Below are 23,582 nucleotides of genomic sequence, written 5' to 3' on the forward strand. Positions count from 1 at the left end.
GGAACATAAACTTGGTGTACTCTATTGTGCTCTGGCTAGAGCGAATTTTTAAATTTCCTTCTCAAAATGAAGATAGCATGTTTCAAAGTTTAGATTTCACATTTTTACTCTCTTAGAAGCCATTTACTTGTAGCAGTTTTTGAAATCGAAAATTTCGTTCTAGTGGGAGCACAAAAGAAGTTACGATTTATCACTAGGCTATATAGCAGGAGGGCATTTTGCGTGCGCATGCGTCGATATGGACTAGTGCGCACGACAGAGAAGTTCTGCTATCGATTGTTTACATATTTTCCACAATTTATGGCCTAATTTCTAGCTCAAAATGAAACGTGTTTTAAGTTTAACTTGATGTATACAATACTAAGAGTCCTTGCTTTATCTTTTGACAACAACAAGCAAAGTTTGGTGTCGGCGTGCTGTTTATCTGATCAACTTTGGCTATGTGTATTAACCCATTGCACGTTAACAAAATGGCGACCGAATGTCGAGAACCTAAATACCTTGCCCATGTTTTTAATAGCCGGAAGATCTAAACGGACAAAGCGCTACGGCTACTTAGTACTAAAGTATAAAACAGCAGTTTTAACTATACGATGTTATAATCAAGTATCCCGGGTTTGAGCGAGTGGTCATGATTTTGTTCAGATTTGTCATAAAACTACAATTTAGTTGTTCTCACAATGCAAAAATCTCAAAATCTAGCCTTGATCTCCAGCGTCTACCGATGATATATGGAGCCTGAAGTACTTAAACTATCGTCTAATGCTGCGAAGGTAGCGTTAAAAAATGGTCAATTGTGGAAATTTTTAGCTTTCTTTAACGTACGTTCTCGCTGGTTTATTCTAACAGAGAAACTATCGTTTGTGATTATTTCCTTAAACGTGAGCATTGGTCAAAATAACTTCACATTTCGATGATACCACAATTATTCTGTTGAACAAGAAAAGAATTACTGCGATCGGTCTTAATTTTAAAGTGTTATGGTAATTCTTTGCTGGTAGACTATTTGTTTACATTTTACTATGTTAATTAGTACATTTTTGGCTCCTTTATCAAAATCTAGCCTTGATCACCAGTCAAAAAATAGCATGAAACGAACAAGCGATATATATATTTTTCAGAAACGTTCTAATAACTGCTGCATAAAATGTCTTAAGAAATAATTTTTAACTATAAACAATGTTATTTTCAATTTTTCATTCAACGTTTATTTCTTTAAGTTTGATGTTCATTCTGTTATAACGGCTGTTTTACTTCTGTGTCGCCTAAATGTGTTTTAAAGAACTGCAGTTCTTGTTCCAGGAAACCCTGTTTGCCAGTCAAAGGGCAAGTTGGCTTTGCTTTGGAGTCATCAGTGACCTGCATTATCATGTGCAGAACACCCAAACATGTCGTTCCCCTCAGGGAAAACCCTTTTTTTTGGTGGCCGTCCCTTTAGGCAAAAAATCTCTCGACAAGCTATAATATTGCTCGCACTCTGCCTGTATTACAGCAATTGATTTGATGTGAAGTTTTGATCCTAATATATCACACTCCAGCGCACGGATAAATGTTTTCCTCTTTTAACGGCCTGTTTGATTTTTGTCGGTGAAGGCTTTCCTACCTGTCCCACATATTTTCCCATTATTTGCAACAACGATCCCGAAGCAGGCCAGAAAATCTGCTTTATAAGAGCCTTGCCACACACAAAACACTTTTTCTTAGCGAAATGTACGTCTATATTAAATTATGTGACGATAAACAGTACAAAAAACAAAGTTTGAATCTTCCGCGCCATTTTTATTCCCAAGATCACGCGGTCTTTGTACAGCGGTTGCACGCATGCGCACGCAAAATGCGCATATAATCATTTAATTATATAATCATATAATCATATAATCATGCGCATATAATCATCTGCTAGGCTATATAATCATTTAATTTGGTGCACTGTGCTAGCTGAAAACTTGGACAAAAAATCGCAAAGTACTTTGTTCTAGAAAGAATAGTACCACAAAGAGAACATAGCGTGTTCTGAAACAAATATATACCTTAGAAACATCCTCGTACCCAGGGTTTTCGTTCCCCTTTGTTTCGTTGGAAACAAAGTCTTAATTTGTGACGATTACTTTACAATCACTAATTAATGAGAGAATTACGTTACAATCGATAATCAATTGCAAAAAGTGCGAACGGCAATTGAGATCACCGTCGGTTTCCTCCCGAAGATAAACACCTAAATAAGAGCCATCGGGTATGTACAGTAAAATATGTAATCCTTCGACTTTGGCAAATTGTTATTTATAATGCTGAAATATTGATACAGGTTTCGGAAGACTCACAGCTGTAAATCAGATACAACCCTTAATGAGACAGCAATAAACCGAGAGTCCTTTGAGACGTTGGTAAACTTATTAACCGCTTTGGTCGAGGAAGTACCCTTGACCAGCGGTCGAGAAACGAGCAACCCTGGAAAAATCCAATTTGAAGTCCGAAAATATCGGACATCTGGTTGAATTGCGCATACCTAGCTTTCAAAAGCCTGACTAACGAACTTTTTAATGTTTTACTTCCGGTTATTTTTATTGTTTTTCAAGCCAAGCAGATTCGATCACGCAGCGGAACTTTCGAGAGTCGCTCGTTTCGTCAAGCTTGCGCAGTAAGGAACGAAGATTCGAGGTACGAGATCGCCTTCGAGAGTCCAGGATAACTTGCATGCGCATGCTCAGAAAACTGCCATCCCCACCCCCCCCCCCCAAAAAAAAGGGGGAAAAACCATAATTATAACATAGCTAGCAGAGCCGCGCAATAAAATTCAGTATACGTAAGCGTGCTCAAAATCCCGTTATATAATAACCTGAATTCTACGCGCATTTTTATTGGTTCTTACTTATGATCTATTAGAGTACAGACACATAGATGACGTCACGCGGTGGTGTGACTCGCGCGCGTGATCAGAGTTCATAGTCCAAATCAGAGTTGTCGGCAAAGTTTTTCAAACTTGCGGGGCCACAACAAAGCAAAAAAGTTCAGCTTAATTACAAATCTTTAGTGAAAAACAATACGCCAAGCATCGTTCACCTTTCGAAGCATTTAACTGGGCGAAACAACCTTGAAGAAGACAGTGAATTATTCGAGAATTTATCCGAAATCTGTATGAAAGTTTGACCGATGTTGTACAGTTGGACGTTGCCACGGGAAACAAACGAATTGCGGTTGAACGCTTCGGTTAGATTTGAACAACTTTCCAAATCGGAATAAAGGTTAGTTTTTTCATTGACTTTCAATTGACCATTTTTCTGTTTATTCAATCGGATTAACAGTGCTTCGTGTTAACAAAAACTTAATAGTGAAATCAAAACAACTTTGCTCATCGGCACGGCGGCATTCTCACACTGAAGTGTGCTGAAGTCTTGTGTTATTATATAAAACAAATAGATTCCATTTTGCCGTGGGTCTGTTCAGTTATAGATCACAGAAGACGTCAAAATGTGGTATGAACATCAGTGACCCACTCGCCTTCGGCTCGTGGGCCACTTCTTTTGTTCATACCACATTCTGACGTCATCTGTGATCTATAACTGAACAGACGCACGGCAAAATGGAATCTATTTGTTAAATTGGCAGCACTTTTGAAAGCGCGCGCGCAGGTGACGAGTTCAACTACGCCACCGTGTACTAAAGCAGGATTACCGGAATAACTTTTAAAAAAACCTTGCTTGCCAGTATCTGCTTAAAAGGTAACGGCCAGAAACAGTAGGTAATCACTATCTGTACCGTTTTAAGGATTATGTTTTTTTGAGGGGAGGGGAATACTTGCGGGACAGAACTCAGAGAAGAACGCTGAATGCGATAGTGATTTTAGGATCAATTATATACCGTCTAGAGAAGACAACGAAAGAGTTGGAGAACTGTCGACAAAGTTACAGTTAATTTCCTCCCTTCTTTTATCTTCGAGCTGCAAAGAAGCCGCAATAAATGGTTTTCGAAATCGCGGTTATGAGTACTTATTTTTAAAATTGTCACAGTTACTTTAACAAATATACAAAACAAATTGAATTTGGCAATAATCCGAAAAATGGAGCATGGGATTAAACTCCCATTTTTTTACCTTTCGTAAAAAAAATTTGGCTCGGTCGGGCGATGGAAAAGGAAACTTTTTATCAGTGAGGATGTCCTAAACTGAAAAAATAACAGTCACCAGGAGAAAGAATTACCTTTGACCGATTGTTTATCAATGCAACAGATTGCTGGAAACAAGCGGAATAAGCTCCCCAGGAGCACTATTCTTTTGAATTTAGAATGCTGGTTTGCAGTTTGTGCTTTCTTCTTACATACTTCTCGCAGCCCGTTGATAAACAGTCAACCACATCAGAGCAATTATTACCCCCCCCCCCCTCCTTTGTCATAGAGTAGTATATTCGAAATCACCATCGCATAGCGTTCCATTCTGTCATTTTTCTTTGTTTCTCCCCCAAAAATTCCATAATTGCTCGCGCCGACACCCTCGGCCCAGGCTGCCACTCTTTTTCTTTTTTATTGACTGATACTTTGGATGCAAGTTAGACCACTGGTAGTCTGTCTTTTCTCTTAGGGTACCAGGAGTGCACGGTTATATCTGAAACATGAGCAAACTGGTTGAACTGGCAGATGGATGAGGAAGGGGCTTGGGGCGAGACAAAAAAAGATCCGATCGCACGCACACTCTTGTCTCCCCCCAATCCTTCCTTATAAGTTAATCAATTATTAATTAAATGTTTGCACTATAGCGCTTTAGTGGTTTAGCGAATTAGTGGGTTAAACATGCACATAACAAAGAACATCCTTAAAAAACTTTCCTGTGAATTTGTAATTAGTTCAGACCATCTGACCTACCTGGTGGCCCCTCTGGCTCTTCCTTCTTCCTCTCTTCCTCCTCCTTCTGCTTCCTCTCTTCCTCCTCCTTCTGCTTCCTCTCTTCCTCCTCCTTCTTCTTCCTCTCTTCCTCCTCCTTCTGCTTCCTCTCTTCCTCCTCCTTCTTCTTCCTTTCTTCCTCCTCCTTCTGCTTCTTGCTCCCTTCATCTAGAAAGTAATAGCAATTACATAATTTGTATCATAATTGAACATCTGCATCTTTTCTACGTAACAGCTAATTACCAACTCTATTGTCCAATTGATTGTTTTATTTATCTTCTAAAATTCCATATTTCAGCACTTGTTATTATATAACTGTAGTTATTTATTATTGTATTAGTATTAGTTATCTTGTCTCGTCTCATCTCAACTTATCTTATCTGTAGACCAACCCAGCCAATAATCCTCCATTCAACAATCAACAAAACCATTAGTTGATTAACTACCCTTTGATAAGGGTGAATGAGCTGCCACAGGAAACTTGGAAAGCTGACGTTTAAATGTAGAGAAAGACATTTTGCTCCGATGAAGGCCTAATGCTCTAGCCCTCTGCTTTTCCAAATTTGCTACAGCAGTTAAAGGAGCTCAGTCACGGACAACTCATCTTGAAAAAACTGGCAAGTTTTTTCAAATTTGTCAGTCATAATACATCTTAAACTTTGTCAGACGAAACGATCCATGGTTATTATCGGGTTTTAATTACTCCTTTGTTGTTTTCCTACATTACACAACTATTATTTTGAGGTTTCATTTAATTTGGAAGTAATCAGAAAAATGACTTAAAATATCGTGACAATGCTGACCATGTCCCTTTAACTACTGGTAAGTATTTCACTTGCCCAATAATGCAGCACAACAGTTTCTTTAGAAACTAGTAACTTTAATCATAAAACCATTCTGCGGCATAAACATGTCTTACAACAAGGCGCCCAAATGTGTGACCACGTTTAATTCATTCACATTCTTTTGTGTAGATTTAATCCAATCAAAAGCCGTGGATAGCTTGCAGTTGACTTCTGATTGGATTTAATCTGCACGAAAGAATGTGAATAAATTAAAAGTGGTCACACATTTGGGCGCCTTGCTGTAATTGTTTCAATAACCTTTTGTTCTGTAAAATATACGAAGATTTTTAAATGTCATAACCAATTTGGCCTTTTTTCTACTTTTATTCTCTTACTTGTAAAATGAAATCATGCTGTGCACATGATCACATGTCTACATGTACACAATTTGAATTGAATTAGTGTAGACTCCATGCTTGTTTCTCTTCATTATTGAATGCAACCCATAGACTATCTACCTTCCGTACAACCAATGATGAAACTTTCACAGTTTATTTAAAGGGGTGAACCACGTCCATGGCCAAAATTAAAAAAAAATCTGTAAGACAGATTTTTATTTTATTTTGCATGAATGTTTAATCAGAGCCAATTTCTAATTTCTGAAATTTTGAGGTGGCGTCATACGGGTAGATTTTGAGAAAAAATGTCATTGAAACCACAAGTGCCCAGTCCTATCTTAAGCACTCAGTCATTAATTTTTGCTATTTAGTAGCATTTATATTGTTTAAATGTCTCATATGATGGTTGTTGGATGTAACAAACTGGAAAAAGAGAAAGATAAAACATTTCTAGAGATTTTACAATTTAGTTAAAAGTTGGGCTCATCTCCCCCCTAAAAACTGTAGTAAGCTACCTTAAGAAAAACTTTTGACACAGTTATATCATCTAATCCAAAATCATCTCTTTTTTTTTTGATTAAGTGACTTGATAACATTTTGTTTACTTTTACATATTACTGGATCAAATATTTTTTCTCCATAATGAAGTTTTAATGAATTTAGTTCACTTTCATTTACATCCAAAGCTTTAAAGTGGGAAGAAAAAGTACTTCGAATAGGGCAGGCTTACAGGACACAATTATTTTTAAACCATGTGATGTACAGATGACTTGCAGTGTTGAATACATATTGCAACTGGCAACTACTGGTAATAAAATCAAGTAACAGTTCCAGAAAATATCCATACCCACCCCATGGAATGTCAATGGAAATTCCGAGGGGGTGAGGTGGGGTCTCAAAAGCCAAAATTTTTAAAGGGAAGTATGAGGCTTAACTGGTATGTTCCAGAGGGGTGGGGAGATCCAAAACAAAATAACTTTCGTGGGAGGGGTATAGATATTTCCTGGAACACCATAATACCCAAAGAAGGAAGTTCATAGGGCCAGCACCCCCAAAATGAGTCTGAGTCTACCAGGGTATGTGTATTGTTTTTAACATTGCAGGACCTCTTATCTAACTACGGTCCATACTGTTGAGTAGCAAATTCAACTGTCACTAAAGACACTGACTGAATAAAAATTGTACCTGAGTTGAGATTCACTTTGGAATCCGTCTGGTCATTACCACTTGAACATGCTCTTGCACTGGAGGTTCCAGTACTGCCAGGTGTAATACTTTTTTTCTCTGAACACAGAAATTTTATATCAGTGACATTAATGACATATTATAGAGTGTAAAGACCTGGGTTGGACTTGCTGGAATGAAGTGGAACAGCAAGTAAAAGAAGGATGAAAAACATTGCTGTGCAACCTTTATGCTCCACTACAGGAGTGAAGAGGAAGAGTGAGACTGAGTGGGTGGGTGAATGATGTGCATCTGATGGGTAAAAGGTAAAGCCTGTTGTCAAGGCTAGTGGCCCATCAGGACTGGAGCTTACCCAGTATTCCAGTTTCTGTAGAATTAAGCGGCTACAAGAACACAACACAGTGCCCCAGCCAGGCCTGGAACCCGGACTGCTTGATCTAGAGTCCGGCGTGCTAACCATTAGGTCACCTTGACTCCAATGTGCATCTAATGACATCACAATAAATATTGTTGTGTTGTTCCCCACAAAAGTAATGCCAATACTCCACCCACAAAAGGCTTTGGTGGTTTAATGCCCCTCCCCACCTCTTCATAAAAATTCCAGTTTTTTTTGATATTTTTTCATATTTTCTTTTGAGAATCCCTCCCCCCCCCCCCAAGAATTTTCAACGGGTGAGTATATTTTCTGAAACATTATCTTGTGGTAATCGACAAAATCAAACATGTGATTTTCAATATTCAATTTTTTTATATTTCCTTGGTAATCAACAATCAATGTGATATGTGAAGATGGAAAACACAAAGTGCCCATAAAGTAATTAAATTTTCATTTCATGTTTGTCTGTTGCTTGTTATGCCCTTGTTCTTATTATTAAGGGCAAAAGAAATTTGAGGAAAAGAAAAAATATCCAATTTTTGGCTTTCTAAAGTGGCTTAGTTGATGATAAAAGAGGTGATAACTGCAAACAGAAATGCCATAGATAACGTATATATGTAGTTAGTGGTTCTGTGATTTGTTTACACCCCAGTTTCTGCTGTTACAGTGACTATTTATTTAGAATTTATCTCAAGGTTGTTAAAACAAGCTGGATTGAGCAGTGCATGATCACTGAAAACCCTCTTATACAAGCAGTGAAATAATTCTTATAATAATTATAAAAACAATATATAATTCCCAACCAAACTCCTTTGCAACTGAAAAATCGTCAATGCCAAATAACTTGGTCAGTTTGAAGTCTGCAGGAGTAGTACGTTGTATAGAAATAACTCTTACCATAAACTACTTCTTGTATAAGTCGTAGGACGATGACGTCATTAGTCACGTGACATTGCCCTGAAGTTCATTTTTGCTCACTGTGACAAAGATATTTTGTTACTGAAAAAGCAGTCATTGCAGTTTGAAGCACATTGGTGCGAGGCATTTCAGACTGCCCGGGTACCGAAAAAAATATAAAAAATTAAGGGGGCTATGTACAATTTTCAAAAAGTGGGAGTCTGGGTACAAGTGCGTATCTGGCATTGCATTAAATGTGAGGAAGCAAAAAATAACATGTTGGTAGATATTTATATGTTAAGTACATTTTTATCACTTTTATTGTTATGACGTCATCGGTCACGTGACCAGAACGGACCGCAGTTTTAAATTCGCTTGAAAACTTTACCTGTATCTCTCTCTTAAGATTTTTTTACGCTAAGTTGTTGCTTTTTAAATAGTGTTTTTAAAAATGGCCATTATTACTTTTTCCTAAAAAAGGACGGCAGTAAAAAATACAACTGAAAAGTTTGTTGGCTTCCTTCTCAACGACAATTTGCGGTAGGAATAAAAGAAAATTTTGCCAAAGGGAGGAGTGTATGCTCTTTATAATAGCGTTGTCAGTTTTTTCTCATTTCAATTGCTTTTCGCGAGGTTGAATGTAATTTCTTCCAGACGAAAGGAGTGGGCCTGGGGAAAAGTTAAATAGCTGCCCCTCCCCCTCCCCCTGCTGTTGGTCATCCCAGCGGATTCCCCGTGGTCCGTATTGTGGGCTCATGAAGAGCATTTTCAAAATGGCGACTATGCGACAAACTTTTGAGTTATAGAGGACAGTTTTGTCGATGTTTTTCCTTCTTGACGCGATCAAAACGAGTCCCCAAACGTGGGAAAATCCTCCTTTATTTGTATTCCGGATAAAGAAGAATATGGAATGAGTAGAAACATGCGAAAACGTGGGCAACAGAAACTAACAGGGACCTGAGGTGAGCGTTTCTCATTGAACAATGATTTTTTAAGACTGGTTAAAGCTTATGTCTTCGACGTTTATCATGATTATCAACTTAGCTTACTGGAATTAGAGCCTGGCTAGGCGTAAAAAAATAGATGGTGAGAACAAGGCGATAGTATTAAATGGCAGTCATTTCGTCGAGGCATACAACTGTTATTTATGTTCGTTATCTGAATTTTAAGCTACTGTTTTCCAAATTAATAAGACTCGCATCCTTTCATTATTTATACACGAGGAAATGTTCCTCAAAATATTGACCAAGTGACCATTTTAGACCGCAAAGAAAAATTACGTCAGGAAGATTTTATGTGATACCTTTGAAATTGGAAGAAACATTTCAGCTCAGTGTGATCTCTTTTTTTAAGTTAGACTAGAGACCACTTGCAGTCAACCTGGTAGCTAATCTAGACTTTAATTAAACAGTGCTACTCACGTTTTGGAATGCCTTTTTGAGTATGTTTAATAAATTAGACCATTTCTTAACTTAAAATTTGTTCTTCCCATGATGTTTTATTGTATTGGTAAACATAGATTTACATTTCCTTTGCATTTTGTGGTTTACAGGTCAGGGACGAGTAGTGACAATATGCGAGCCAGCAAGCCAGAAATCCCAAATCCCAATAAAAGGCTAACCGCAAGCTACCCAAACTAAGTAGAGGCTAACCAGAGTGCTATTTAGGCTAACCGGAGTGCTATTTAGGCTAACCAATGTGTTATTTCGGCTAACCTGAATGACTCGCATGACTCGCGAACCATGCGAGCCAGAAATCCCTAACCCAATTTAAAGGCTAACCGCAAGCTACCTAAGCTAACTATAGGCTAACCGGAGTGCTATTTAGGCTAACCCGAGTGCTATTTAGGTTAACTGGTGTGTTATTTAGGCTAAGCGAAATGGCTCGCATGACTTGCTGGCTCGCACTTTGGCAAGACCCGTCAGGGACTAATAGAATGCCTAATGTTTTGACAGGACATTCTGGATTACTGTTCAGTGAGTTAAACTATGGAGTTTAGGTAATTGTTGATCTCTTAGTTTTACACATAGTTATGTGACACTCAATTCTGGCAATTCCCTTCCTTCTCTTTACACACATTCATTGCCTGAGGCATTTAAGATCTGCTTTTTGACCAGACATTTGTCTACTTTACAAAAAATCTGTTTGTTTTTAAGGCCTGTATTTTCAGTTGTTGGATGACCTACAGTAGCATTTTAAAGTAGCAATGTAAAAAATCGCGAGGCCTTAATCTTAAGCAAGCCAGAAAACCCTAATCCCAATATAAAGCTAACTGCAAGCAACATGATGTAATTTTTGGCAACCAAAGTGCTTTTAAGGCTAGCCAGAGTACTATATAGGCTAACCGGAATCTTATGTAGGCTAACTAGAATGGCTTTCATGGCTCGTATGCTTCATGACACATAAGTGCCATACAAGCCAAAATACCTAACTCCAATAAATAGCACAACCTGAAGCCACCTCAGCTAACTATACTCAGGCTAACTGGAGTACTGCTAAGGCTAACCAGGGAGCTTTTTAGGCCAACCAATGTGCTATTTGTATATAGTGGAATGGCTCTCATGACTTGTTGGCTCGCACTTTGTCAAGACCCAAGTTTTTTTTAACTAATATTAAAATTAGCCAAGCAGTAGCTGTAAAATTTCGAGTTTCTGTTGGCAACTTGCTCTACAAGAATACCAAACATAGATTTTAGTGATGTAATGCTTTGAAATGAACAGATTACAGATTAAAGATTATTGAAATAATATAACATTTTTCTGCAATAATTAATGAAAGGAAGGGTGCAAAGAAAATTGATTTCTTCCTTGCCTGACCTAGGTAGACTGGGCAAGGTGAAACCATTATAAGCTTACCCGAAGCCACATGTTTCTCTCAAAACAACTACAACAAAAAATAAAAATCCATAAATGTCATTTGGCTATCTACAGTAGCAAGTGAAAAAAAATATTGGATCCACTGGCCCAACATAAAAGCAGCTAGTTTTCACACACTGAAAAGGGCCATTTAATTTTAATATACAATCTGCATGCTGGAAAATAGCAATTTCAGCAAAATAATAGTTTTTTGTTTTTTTTTGTTTCTATTTACAGGTTACTTGGAAGACTTTGCAAGGGCATTCCTGTTAGTCAAAATGAACTCAAAAATACACACTGTGTCAATGTAATAAAATTATCACGATTGATTCCCACAATGTGACATGTTGCCAGTTTAAACCTGAATATACTTAAGTGACATTGATGGCTTTTTATATAATATGAACATCCCAGAACCCAATAAGATGGGAGGCGCGGTGGCCTAATGGTTAGTGCACCGGACTCCGGATCGAGCGGCCCGAGTTCGAGCCCTGGCCGGGGTCACTTGTGTTATGTTCTTGGGCAAGACACTTTACTCTCATAGTGCCTCTTTCCACCCAGGTGTATCAATGGGTACCGGCGACATAATGCTGGGGGGGGGGGGACCCTGCAGTGGACTAGCATCCCATTCAGGGGGGAGTAGAAATATTCCTAGCCGCTTAATGCTGCAGAAACCGGGATAAGCTCCGGCAGTGTGGGCTGCTTGGCTCGTGGCTTCTCCTAGAACCCAATAAGGCTTCATGTAAATACTGACACTTAATTACATGTAAGTTTTAAAACCATTCTGAGGTTCATGACAAAACATTTTTGTTTCAATAAAAACATGTAAAAATAATGAAATAACAGAGAATTTACATAATTTTTATCGCACACCACAAATTTTACTCCAGGTTAAGTTAATGTGTCAAGTTTTTGTGCAGCACATGCTTGGTTTCACAGGGTGTGGTTCCAAAAAATATCCATACCTCCCCCAAGGATGGTTCTTTGGTTTGGACCCTCCCACCCCCTGGGATTTCTAGTTTTGCTTTATACTTTCTTTAAAAAGTTTGTACTATTGAGACCCTCATCCCCCTCGGAATTTCCAATGACCATCCTTGGGGTGGGTATGGATATTTTCTGGAACCGCACAATGTGGGCATTTGCTTATGAAAGTAAGCTGCAGATTGATCTGATTGATACACACTAGTCTATTTTCACATTTACCTGTTTTCTATGGGATATATAATTATATATTGTTTTTACCGGTTTCACCTAACACTGTGGTTTTACATGCGCAACTACAGTGCCGTAGCAAGGGTAAAATAAGTGGGGGGGCACACGAGCGCCGGAGGCGCGAGCCGCTAGGGGGGTTTGGGGGCATGCTCCCCCCGAAAATTTTGAAATCTAGAGGCTTGGAAATGCTAATTCCAGCGTTCTCTAAGAGCTATTTGTGATTTACGCATATCGCAAATTTGAGACATTTTTGAGACATTTTGACTTTTTTGCGACATTTTGAGACACTTTTTTCACATTGTTGTCACGATTTCTGATTTGTTTTAGTTTTTGGCTGTTTAATATTGTTGTGCATCTTCCTATGTACATTGAAAATAAAAAGAAGTACAAATGTTATTGTTTCAAACTTCTCGGGAGATTATATTTTATTTTCAACATTTTATACAGGTCTGTTTTTTACTTTTTGGGAAAAAAACTGGGGGGGCACGGGCCCCCCCGGCCCCTCCCCTTGCTACGGCACTGAACTAGAAAAACTTAATAAGTGTCCACTAGTCAATACTAAAAAATACATGCAGATCCAAATTTAAGGTAATTATGTTTAATGTTCACTCTGGTTTGTGTAGGTTTCCTACAGGCAGTGCTTGCAATAAGACCTGGCACCTGCTAGAGCTCTGGCCAGTATTTTAAGGTAAATGACAAGCTAAAATTCATGCAGCTCCCCATAAAGGTGAGGTTAAATACAGCTTCTTATATTGCTTTCCAACGGGTGCCGCACAAAGACAGCCACCTACTTAAAATCTTACTGAAAGCACTGGACAGGTCACATCATAAAACATAAGATAGCACTGCCTCAAAACCCCCAAAGGTGCAGCTAGATTTGACAGAGGCAGATAATGAATTCAATGTATTCTTTAGCACAGCAACTACATCAGTTCAAATGCACAAATTAGGACACACCGAATATAATTCTTCCACTCACTGGGACTGTTGCCTTAATGTGGCTGAGTAGCTTGTGCCTCCCAATGACTCCAAGAGCCATGCCAGCAGGGTGATTATTACACCCCCAGTAGGGCTTCCAAAGCTGGAAAGGTCAAGGTCAGACTTAAGTCCGTCCCACAGCCCTCCAGGTATGGGGGTTGGCCTTGAGGCTAATAACCTCATCCTGTGAAAAATACTTGTTATGGAAACAGCAACAAAGACAACCAACAACTTGCACACAGACCTTCCAAGATCTTTGAACTACATGACGACCACAGGTGAAATCCAGAAGCTTAAGGAAGCTGGAAGTAGTAACCTAGTAATTTCCTTGACACTTGCGTCTTGTAGAACAACCAAATTAATACATCACCTTCGGTATAATCTGACCATTTTGGCTGTGTGCAAATGGACCCACACTGCCCCCCCCCCCCCCATGCAGGAAATTTTGAAAATTTACGTTCTCTCAAGTGCCATTTCCTGCATTTTGACATCATTTCTAAGGTGGGATGCATTTTCCTTCAATATTAGCTCTTCGGAAAGTAATTTTCATTCTAAAAAAATTCTGAAATGTTCCGAAATGAATGTGTGCATTTAGACAGTTTTCAAAACACATATATTAAAATTACATGCAGGGTGGATGAGTGGACAAGAAATTGAAAGAATGATGAATTATCTGACATGTTATACGATTATGTATTTAAGAAGCAAATACTGAACATGTTCTATGTCTTAGCAAGTACAGAATATCTTTTTGTTCCTGGTAGGGTTATTTTGCAATGCTTACACACTCTCTTAAACTAAGAGCTTTGTCCAGAAATCCATAAAACAACAAATGCGCATGCTTGCTTATCCATTCTGTCTTAAAAAGTAAGACGGAAGTAAATAAGTAAATGCGCCTGCTTGCTCATCTATATTTAACCACCGACCGGTTAGCTCAGTTGGTAGAGCGCTGGACTACCATGCGGGAGGTCTCAGGTTCGAGTCCCAGACCGGACCAACACTCGGGATCTTAAAATAACTGAGGAGAATATGCTGCCTTTACAATAACAACTGCAAATGGTTAGATATTCTAGTCTTCTCGGATAAGGACGATAAACCGTAGGCCCCGTCTCCTGCATCTTCAGTGTTATAATCAGCAGGGGACGTAAAAGAACCCACACACTAATCATAAAGAGTAGGGCACAAAGTTCCCGGTGTTGTGGTCTGGTCTTTGCCCATTGTGCCGTTGTACTGTTGAAATGCTCGGAGATATTAGCTATGTTAAAAGCTACTCTACAATCCGAGGGTAAATAAAGTATTCAAGTATCCAGCCAACTAGCGCTGGTTCTGATTGCCGCAGATGCCACGACAAGGATGGAAAGCAAGACGAACATCAATTAACCAAATCAAAAGATCAGAACTTCTCATTATAGTGCCAAAATGTTGCAGCTTCCTCGAATAATACTGGCAAGGAAGGTAGTTGTCCGTGTAATCGACTGGTCACTGTCTTTTGATTGTTTTGTGTAATTTTTATTTTTATTTTTTCAACCCCACAAAAAAGGCCGACTTCAAAAATTTTAGGGGGTTCATTGGAACCCTTCACCCCCCCCCCCCATTATACGGGCCTGAATACCTTTTTGTAAAAAAAAAAAACACATTAGGTTTATTATGCAAAAATGCCTATTCACACCTCATTCAATCTCTCTGAGTATAGCAGAGGAATTCTGATGAATTCCCATATGTTGGCCCAGGTGCAACGTTAAATGCACAAATGTGCAAATTTTACACATAAAAATAGAAAAGGGTGCATGATTTCCCAGTGCTATAAGTTCCTGAGATGAATTGGGTACTACCCAGGATTGGACTCCTCAAAATAGACAACGACCCTCAATTTGGTGAATTGGATACAATCACAGTCCGTCTTACTTTTTCAGACAAATTATCAGACTTCTCTGTTTCTAGCTACAATACTATCACATATGGAAAGCATTCATTACGCTATCTTGGGCCAAGGCTATGGGGAAAACTACCCCCAGATGTTAGATCCGGAAAAACTCTTAATATTTTTTAAAACAAAATAGTTACATAAATATGATATAAGTTTACCAGTTGATGATGGCTGCAAGGGCTGTTCCCTGTGCTCATCATTAAATTTTATTATCTTATTGTTTTTACATCAACTCTTTAGCAATTATTATTCGATTTTTACATTATTAGACTAGCTATTTTTAAATTAATAGATTAGTGTGATTAGTATTAGATTTTTATATTATTATTTATTAACATTTTACACAAGAATAATAAATATTATTATTGGACAATGTTGAGCAAAATATCAATTGTGATTTGTCAGTGGCAAGCAGATCAATTATTTGCTGGAGTTGAGACACTGACAAAAACAATCTTTTGCAAAAACCAAGTTCAACTATTGTTTTATCATTCGATCACTAGTACTGATAGAATTTGTTTTGCACAAGTACCTTCCGGAACTTTTTTGCTGAATTAATGTAGAGGAAAGAGTAACTTTGCTTTCAATGGCAATACAAGCTGGTCTACATCCAATTCTCTTTCTTTCATCTGTCTTTCAGATATTGCCAAAATACATAAGGGGAATTTCCATTGCCTTCTTTGTATTTTCCCTGTTTTTTTTTTTTTTTCAGGCCCAGGGAGGGTTCCCTAGCTACTTATGGACCGCATGGTCTCTGCGCATGTGAGACAGTTTGCCTCCATCTTGGATTACTGTACGAGTAAAGTTGTGTTTAGTAATCCTTGTTGAATCCGTCTCATCTTTTAAAGTAGTCACCGGTACATGGTGGCAGCGGTGACAAGGACAACCACAGCCAGCATTGTTTTGGACAGGCAGAACTTGAATAAACCTGATGGACACGGATTTTGACATCTACTGTTCGTAGCGTGCAGCGAGTTATCTGGAATTAAGCCGCCCCATATGGATTGGAATGACACCGACTTGCTAACCGCGTTTAAAATCTTCAAACAGTACTGTCAGCTCATTTTTGACGGGCTGCTGAACAAGAAAGAAGAGAAAGAGAAGGCCACATATGTCCTACTTTGGATCGGCGAAGAAGGCCTTAAAGTCTTCACCTCTTTCGAATTGAGTGATGAAGAAAAAGCAAAAACTGATACGATTTTCGACAAGTTTACAAAGTATCTGGAGCCCAAGTCGAATTTTCGAATTGCTCGTTTCCAATTGCAAGGCTTCAGACAAACCAAGGACGAGTCTGTCGATTCATTCATGCCTAGGTGCAAGCTACAAGCTCAGAAATGCCGTTTCAGTGAAACCGAGATGGAAGAACGTTTAATTGAACAGTTAATTATTGGTACTCGAGAGCGGAAAGTACAAGAAAACCTCCTTGGAAAGGATGAGAAGCTAAAGCTCAACAAGGCAATGGACATTGCTCGAACAAGAGAAGCAACGGTCAATGACATGAAATCCCTAGAGCTGCAAGATGCCTCTGCTGGTATTGATGAAACAAATATTGATGCTGTCAGAGAAGATTCCAACCCACAATGTGGGAAATGTGGACTCAACTATGGAAAAAAATGCCCAGCATATGGTGCAAGATGCCGGAAATGTAAGCAGTACAATCATTGGGAGCAAGTGTGCAGCAGAAATAAGCAGACACAGGGCCGACAAACCAGACCACCGCAATTTGATGGCCGAAAGAAATATGACAAAGCAAAGCAGAGCAAGGTACATATGGTAGAAGAAACAAGTTCTAACTTCGAGCAGTTGCTATTCGAGAGCATCAAAATTGATAGCACTGGTGCTGATGTGGAGAGAGATGAAGCTTTTGCACATACTGCCGAATCTTGGCAATCCAAATGCTCTGCTGAAAGTGAAGGTGGATACTGTAGCACAAGGAAACATTCTGCCATTAAGAATATATGGAAAAATGTTCCCAGATTGCTTGGACGAAAATGGCCTTCCGAAAGACACAACACCGAGCCAAACGAAGCTGACTGCATACAATGGTACATCAATACCCCAGCATGGTGTGTGTTCTATCCAATGTTCATATGATTCCAGTGAAACTGAGGCCAAGTTTTATGTCGCTGATGTTGATGGCCCTGCTATTTGTGGCCTGCCCACTTCATGCAAACTCAAGTTAGTGGAGTTACACTGCGAGATAAACGCAAGCAATGACAGTGTGTACTGCCAAGTTCCTGCAATTCACAGCATAGATGACCTCCTGACCAGAAGCTCTATCCAGATCGTTCTAATGGTATTGGCAAATTTGAAGGAGAGTATCACATTGTCGTTGACCCTGATGTACCGCCTGTGGTACGTGCACCAAGAAAGTGTCCCATTCACATCAAGGACGACATAAGAAAGGAACTTGATGAAATGATTGGTCTTGGTGTGATTAAACCAGTGACTGAACCCACCAACTGGGTTTCAAGTGTTGCATACTCCCAAAAGTCAAATGGGAGATGGAGGGTGTGTTTAGATCCCAAAGATCTCAACCAGGCTGTTAAGAGAAGTCATCACCATACCCCAACTCTAGAAGAAATCACACACAAGTTCAAGGGCAGCTCAGTATTCTCAAAGTTGCCCGTCATGGTTACTGGTCTGTAGTACTAGATGAAGAGTCTTCCTTTCTTACAACCTTCAACAGTCCATTCAGCAGATTCCGATTTACTCGCCTTCCCTTTGGATTGTGTGTGAGTCAAGCTATCTTTCAACAGAAAATGGATTTTATTCTTGAGAAATGCCCGGGAACTGTCGGTATTGCCGATGACATCGCAGTGCATGGCCCTACCACAGAGAAACATGATGCCAATTTGCATAATCTAATGTTAGTAGCAAGGCAACACGGTCTGGTCTTCAACCTGGACAAATGCAGTATCCAGCAGCCAAAGATTACATTCTTCGGAATGTTGTTCGATGCAGAAGGGGTTCACCCGGATCCCAAGAAAATTGAAGCCATCAAGGCCCTTCAGGAGCCACAGGATGCCCAGGAACTCCAAACCTTTCTTGGCATAGCAACTTACATGGCCCCCTTCATTCCAAATTTGTCTGCAATGTCAGAGCCTTTGAGAAACCTACTCAAGAAGGACACTGATTTTTAATGGTCCTCGTCTCACAGTACAGCTTTTGAAAGCATCAAGCAAGCAATTTGCAAGGAAGTATCGCTTACGTACTTTGATCATAAAAAGGAAACAGTCATCCAGGTTGACGCATCCCTGCGGGGCCTTGGAAGTGCCCTCGTACAAGATGGCAAGGTTGTCGCCTTTGCATCTAGAGCACTTACTGACACTGAGAAACGGTTTGCAAATATCAAGCGTGAGATGCTTGCAGTTGTTGTGGCTTGTAAGAAGTTTCATTCTTATGCGTTTGGAAAGAAGTTCATTGTGGAGTCTGATCATAAGTCCCTCAAAATGATCCACTTGAAGAATTTAACAGCTGCCCCTCCAAGGCTTCAAAGAATGCTGCTCAGATTGCAAGGATATGACATGGCAATCAAGTACAAACGAGGCACAGAAATGCATCTGGCTGATCCCTTATCAAGGCTAAATCCCCTACCCAGTGAAGGCACATTAGACCTATACAAGGTGTGTCTCGTCCAGTTCACTGACACGAGGTTGGACTCCCTCAAACAAGACACCTCCGCAGATCCTGAACTATCAGGTCTGAGAGAAATCATCTACTCTGGCTGGCCAGACAAGCAGAAACAGGTTCCAGTGCACTTGAGGAAGTATTGGGATTACCGAGACGAACTTTCTGTTGAAAATGGACTGATCTTAAAAGGGGAAAGAGTCGTTATCCCAGAGTCACAAAGGAATGATGTCATAGAGAGAATTCATCAGGCACACCAAGGTTTTGAGAAATGCAGGCTGCGAGCTAAGTCTTGTGTGTTTTGGCCAACTATTAACAAGGACATTGAGTCCAGAGTCCAGAGATGTGAAATATGTCAAGAAAGTCACAATTCACAAGCCAAGGAAACATTGGAGCCCCATGAAGTACCCACAAGGCCATGGCAGGTCATTCGAACTGATCTGTTCTTCTGGAAAGGAGATGAATATCTGCTAATATGTGATTATTACTCCAAATTTCCCATCGTCAGGAAAATCCCAAGTGGACAGCCTGAGTCCGCAGGAGAAACTGTCGTCGGTCTCACCAAGTGCGTACTGTCGGAACAAGGAGTACCCGAGGTCATAATCTCAGACAATGTGCCACAATATGACTGTCAAAGTTACAAGCAGTTCTCCAATGATTGGGGTTTCCAGCACATAACTTCCAGCCCAAGATACCCAAAGTCTAACGGGTTTATTGAACGCCAAGTTCAGACTGTTAAAAACACTCTCAACAAGGCTGAGAAATCTGGAAAAGACCTCACTATGGCAATGCTCTGTCTAAGATCTACTCCTATTGATTCACAGCTTCCATCTCCAGCTGAACTGCTGTATCAGTGAAAGCTCAAATCAAATCTTCCCATCAGAATAGAGAATCAAATGCCTAATAGAGACTAGATTTCCCAGAGGCTAACAGAACGGCAACAAAGCATGAAATATTACCATGATAGGAATGTGCATGATCTTAGTCCCCTGGCAACTGGACAACATGTAGCATACAGGACCAACGCAACAAGAAATGGTTTCCAGGGACTGTCAGTTGCAAGAGACCAGAACCCCGCTCTTATGAGGTACAGACACAGAATGGCTCAACCCTGCGACGCAACAGGTGCCACCTTCGCCCCGCCGGTGCACAACACATCGAAATGGGCCCCACAGATGAGAACACAGTTTCAAAAGCTCACCCAAGTGTTCCTGAATCTGCAGAAGCATTACAAACCACCCCTATGCCCAGTCCGCTAAGTGGTGCTACTGCTGCTTCTGTGAGTCCGACACAGGTCTCCATGGAGACCAATCTTTCCAATGCCAATCAGAGCCCTTAGCCTTTCCGGACCAGGGGACGCACAGTGACCAGACCCGCTTGTTTTGCCGAGTAACATTTATTCAACTTGTTTTGCGTTCCTGTTTTCAGATATAGTATAGTCTTAGTTTTACAAGTGACCTTGCATTGCATGATGGTCTGAACACTGTTCTAAACGGACAATATTCAAGGCATCTCGTTTACCGAACATTGCTAAACAGTTTTATTATATTTGTAATTTTATTTTGTATTATAAGGGGGATGTCATGATAAAGTTGTGTTTAGTTATCCTTGTTGAATCCGTCTCATCTTTTAAAGTAGTCACCGAATAACATTACAACTGCCAACTGGATAAATCGCTATCAAGTGAATACGTGTCGAAAAAACATACTACGCTATCCAATGGATAGTGATTTTACCAGCAGATAGCGTTATCCATGCCATCCCTTCAAAAACCGGGCTCTGGGTTATATCATATCATAGTTCTCCTCTACTAACTATGGTTATATATATAGTCACAGTGGACTAATTTGGAATAAGCTTACTATGTTTTTTAGTTAGTAAAGTTATCCATAAAATTGCCCTGTTACAGGCGCCCAAAAGTGTGACCACTTCTAATTTATTCACATTCTTCCGTGCAGATTTAATCCAATCAGAAGTCAACTGGAACCTGTCCTTGGCTTTTGATTGGATGGTGGTTGCACGAAAGAATGTGAATTAATTAAAGGTGGTCACACTTTTGGGCGCCTTGCTGTAATACAGTGTGGATCGAATATTAAGCTAGCTAACAACCCAGGGCAGGGATACTCAGGTATGTTTTGGGTGGGTATGTGCGTGCCGCCCAGCTAGGTCTCAAAAGTAGCACTCAGTTTTAGAAAGAATTTGCATTCAAGATGATCTGGAACGTACAGGTCAATTTTTAACACCCCGTTTTGGCTGCTGAAAATTTGAAACTTTCGTGCATTCGAAATATCATCCCCACTTCTAGGAATCTTCTCTAAAATAGATACCCCGTTCTAGGTCGGGAGCCCAAAATCACGACACCGTTGGGTGGCAGGTATTTTGGGAGAGTACCCCCGGGCTATTAAACAACACTGTTGTCAGTGGAGTTTGTTCGTAGCACGAGTCAGGTTCGAGCCCGAGTCAAGTTCGATTCACGAGTCAAGTTCGAGTCAAGTTTATTTTCCCTTTTTTCTTTTAGTCTTTTGGTTTTAATTGCTGGTGAAAATAATGTATCAGCGGTACAAGTCTGAAGAACAGCAAGATTTGATTTGACTCCTCATTCCTGCATTGGTTCGCAGCTGCGGCTTTTCAAAGAAGAAATATTCCTTGGCATCCATTTATTTTCCTTACACATATCTACCTGTATTAATTACACATAACTGAGGTAAAGTTCCATCTCAACGACACAAAAATCATATTTAAAAAACGCTAATCAAGGGAACTTGAACGTCGCCTGCAAGAGCGAACACAAGCGGCCGCCAATACCAATCGTGACACGGGTCAAGGAAGTTCACTGATAAAGTTGTTTTCCCGCATTTTTCTGGGACACCGGGACATACCGGACATACCAACGGTAATGCAAATTCTCTATTTCTCTCAAATCAAGACATGATCTGCCCAAAATTATTCTGAATCGGTTGAAAATAATTTTGAGCCGAAAAATAGATGTATTCCAAATGGGTGACAAAATGAATCAATTATTAAAATCGAGTCGTTCGCCGCTTCTCGAATCAACGATATTCGAAAATAGAACGCGATGAAAATGTTCGGCGATGGTAAAAATATATATATTTCTCAGTCGCCAAGACAAGCCATCAAGCAAAGAAACTGCTTGTTAAAGCGTATTGAAAGTCGAAAAGCGTATTAAAACGCTTTAAAAACAAAGAGTTGAATGACGGAGCGAGGAATACCGGTCGGTATAAAACGCAGACCATGCAGACTGCAGTCGACTGCAGACCGTGCAGATCGTGCAGACTGAGTAATTTTTTTTTCTTCTTTTTTTACATTGTGTTTCACAAAACTTTTCACGAACGGTTTCCGAAGTTTGTTTGAAAATCGCGAAGTTCGCTACGATAAGTAGTTGTCAATCAAATTACGAACTTCGAAACGAAATTGTGAATTTCACGTGCAGCGAAGTTGAAAGGTTGAGGAGTTCGCAAGTTTAGAAGAAGTTGACTCGCGCTACGAACAAACTCAAATCGTTTCTACAACCTCACCTTTTTGGTTGCTTTCAGGGGGCTTTTTTCTCGGCCGCTGTTTTCCAGCAAGATCAGAAATGGCCTCTCTTCCAGCGTTCTCCATTGTGCCTGAGCAACGTGACTATTACGAGACAAACGTGCAAGCGGAGCGAAGAGTCATTCTCGTCCCCATAGCCCTTTTCGTTTCTCTTAGCCGGCAGGGCCTAGGCACGAGGAAACAAAGGGCTGTGGGGACACAGGGGGTGTTTACCATTTACAAAAAAATTTCGGAAAATTTCCGTTGGGAATTTCCGTTGGGAAGAGTGCGTTCCATTTAGACGGGTCTCATTCGTTCACAGGCTCCTCTCTGTTCAGTTTCTGTTGCTCCCTCGAATCGTCCGCGAAAGATGTTTATACTCAAATGCCGTGATGAATGAAATCATAAAGTTCGTAGTTGACAAGGAAAATCTGATAAATTCAAAAGATTATGGGGAAAAGTATCCTTGCAGCGGCTGCAACTTTCATGAGACGCTACCTGTGCCACAATAGTAACGCTATTTTGAATGTTTTTTGTCAGCATATTCGATCGATGAATTTAATATACTTGCTTTGCCCAAAGAAAGCTTGGCGAGGCACAAATTTTACCTACCATTTATCGTGATGCAGTATATTTTGCAGAACTGATGCAAATACTTGAGTAGAGCAATCGTTTAAACCCTGAAAACTCAACCATGAAGAACTTTATTTATACATAAGACTGACCCGCCATTTTAGTTGAGGAGCCGTGAGACCCGGCTGTGAAAAAGGCTTGGGACTGGTGAGAAAGACGAGAAATCTGTAAATGGAACACGAATTTCCATTGGGAAGTTTCCACCGGGAAAACGGGACTACCTTTTCAGGTTGTCCGTTTTTTTCGGGAATTTTCCGGTGGAACGAACCGAAAAGTCGTGTTCCATTTACATTCCGCCCG

The 23,582-nt window shown here is 39.9% G+C and overlaps 1 pseudogene across 1 annotated transcript in view; it reads right to left on the reverse strand.

Annotated features, from left to right (window-relative positions):
• LOC144634834 (uncharacterized) overlaps positions 1-22,764 on the reverse strand; it is a 67,371-nt pseudogene extending 44,607 nt beyond the window's left edge. Inside the window, exons 1-2 of the transcript XR_013567272.1 lie at positions 22,652-22,764; positions 7,241-7,339 (exon numbers count right to left, since the gene is read on the reverse strand). The product of XR_013567272.1 is annotated as an uncharacterized LOC144634834 (transcript). The remainder of the gene's footprint in view (positions 1-7,240; positions 7,340-22,651) is intronic.
• Between the last annotated feature and the right edge of the window lie 818 nt (positions 22,765-23,582).

This window comes from Oculina patagonica, chromosome 1 (genome assembly GCF_052425735.1).
Source record: "Oculina patagonica isolate OP01 chromosome 1, crgOcupat, whole genome shotgun sequence".
NCBI classification, from domain to species: Eukaryota; Metazoa; Cnidaria; class Anthozoa; order Scleractinia; family Oculinidae; genus Oculina; species Oculina patagonica.